General features: G+C 36.1%; 1 long non-coding RNA gene across 1 annotated transcript; it reads right to left on the reverse strand.

Moving 5' to 3' along the window:
* LOC107612123 lies at window positions 264-1,721 on the reverse strand. Its single transcript, XR_002351754.1, has 3 exons — window positions 1,124-1,721; window positions 656-893; window positions 264-508 (listed from the first exon to the last, which is right to left on the reverse strand). It is a non-coding gene; the product is annotated as an uncharacterized LOC107612123 (long non-coding RNA).

The raw sequence follows: 2,398 nt of genomic DNA on the forward strand, positions 1-2,398 counted from the left end.
ACCATAGATATTTTTTGTAACACTTAAAAAAAATATTACCATAGATATTTTTTGTAACACTTAAAAAATGTTACAAAAAATCTTTAGTAATATTTTTTTAGTTATATTATACTATTTTTTATTTTATATTATACACAATATAAATATACTAAAATTAATTACTACAACATAAAATATTTCATTAAATTCACAAATTCACGAAATAAAATTTTTATAACCTCTTTCATTAATCAATAATCATTGTACAAGTTTGCTTCGTGATGCAAATAAAATGAGAAAAGAAAAAAAAATACTTATAGCACTTAAACTCTATCAACATTCCATATAAAAAATAAGTGTTTTGTTGTGAATTAGATCAACGATACATTGAACAATGAGGGAAAAGTGGATGTGGTGCATCTTCAACTTCAGCTAGCAAAACTGAGGATGTTTCCAGTAGAAGGATAGGCATGTTAGATGGCAATTTGTCTAGCAAAGTCTGGAGGACAACTCTGAGTTGTTTATGAGCCTGTAGGATTACAAAACCAAAACCAATCAAACTCAAGTAGCATTGAATCAGCCCCACAACATAAGTGAACACATGCGTATAAAATATAAATTTTGGGCAGGGAGATCATTTTCATTTAACATGCAAATAATTAAAATATGAACTTACAGTTTCCCACCAAACATCAAATTGTGGTAAATAGAGAATTGATGGTGTGGTTCTTCTAGCTTCACCAAATATGTATACCAATGCCTCCTCTGGTGTCTTAGCACTAGGATCTGACAGTAGAGATGGAAGTCCTAATGAATGTTCTTGTTAAGATATAGACAATCAAAAAAAGCATTCACTTATTAAGATATAGAGAATAACAAACCCAACCCTGCAAAGCAAATATATATTCTCCTCACTACAAATAAATCACAGGAATAAAAAAGTAATCATCATAAATAGATAACAGAGCTGGAAGGACAATTTCTCTATTATCAGTTTACTAAATATACTGATTTGAGCAGATTTTACTAAAGATACTGCACAGTTTAAGTATTTAACAACCACTTCTTAGCAAATAGCAAGACACTACAAATGTCATTACTTAAGAAAATCACAAGATAAAAAAGCTAGCAGAACAAACCTTACCAGAATTGACAACCACCAGTGACGGGTAGCGCGCGGTGAGGGTGAGCAAGAGAAGAACGAGACTAGAATGGCTGAAATGGAGTGAGGGAAAGCAGAATCAAGTAGAGATCTAAGTATTCTAATCCAAGATTCTTGCATATGAATTACCACAAGTCCATAAGTTATTCATTCGTATTATTGAACTTAATTAAACTAATTAAGTAGGTCTTACTGAAGTGATTTGCATAGAGCAGGAATAACAAGATCGGGATGGTTATCAGATAACCATAACTTGGAAGTGATGAAAAGTTCATCCCTGGAGTTTATGAGACCAAGTTTAAGGGCTTCAGCAATGGCTTCTCCCAGAGCCTGTTCGGAGCCATATATAGAAGCAGTGTCGAATTGCCTGTAACCGAGCTTGATGGCCTCCATTAATGCCAATTTATGGACGTCACCGTCATCAGTTTCGAAGGCAGCAGTTCCAAAGCCTATGACCAGCATGCTGAAGGATGATTGCAGGACAACATTTGGGATTGCTACTTGCGTTATTGAAGACATTTGGAATATGAAGATCGGAATTAATTAATTAATTAATAATAATAATCAGTTTGTTGATATATGGTGCTTGGAAATGAGAATTATATATATATATATATATAGCTGAAAGCCTACTACTTATTTTATTTATGCCCCATGCCTATCAGATAAGTAAGAAAGCCCGGATCCGGAGAAGCAGCTATTTCTGAAGCATCCTGGCACTGGCCCTGCTCTCTGGTGATGTTCGCCCATTCTGTGGCACCCACACAAAAAGAAAGATAGGCAAATAGCGTACAAAGAGGATCCGCCTCTCTAATTCACTTGGCAAAAGACTAAGGAATAATTGGCCTTAGCGATTCTTCACTCTGTGTTCATAGCTAACCAAGAGTGAGCTTATTCAAGCGGACGGAGATGCTTTTTGTACGGGATCTATTGGTTCAGAAAGAGAGCTACTAAAAGGTAAACGTTTTCCCCGATCCCAGATCAAGAACAAAGTCCTAAACAAAGTCTTTCATAGGATCTCCTTTCAATCCTAAGGGAGTCCTATGAAGTTGGAGAAGATTCTCCATTCTATAGGTATTCTCCTGCTGTTGGACTTTTAGTTCCGCAGGCCAGTTACTGTTTTCGTTGCCTTTTCTGTCAAAAGCCCATCCAAAGGCAGGCCATGCTATTCAATGCTCGAGAAGAAGGGCTCCTATCCCTCCCAAGGAAGGGCAGTAGCTTGATTACTTGACTGCGGCACTGCCTCTCAGCGCTATG

This window comes from Arachis ipaensis, chromosome B08 (genome assembly GCF_000816755.2).
Source record: "Arachis ipaensis cultivar K30076 chromosome B08, Araip1.1, whole genome shotgun sequence".
Taxonomy (NCBI): domain Eukaryota; kingdom Viridiplantae; phylum Streptophyta; class Magnoliopsida; order Fabales; family Fabaceae; genus Arachis; species Arachis ipaensis.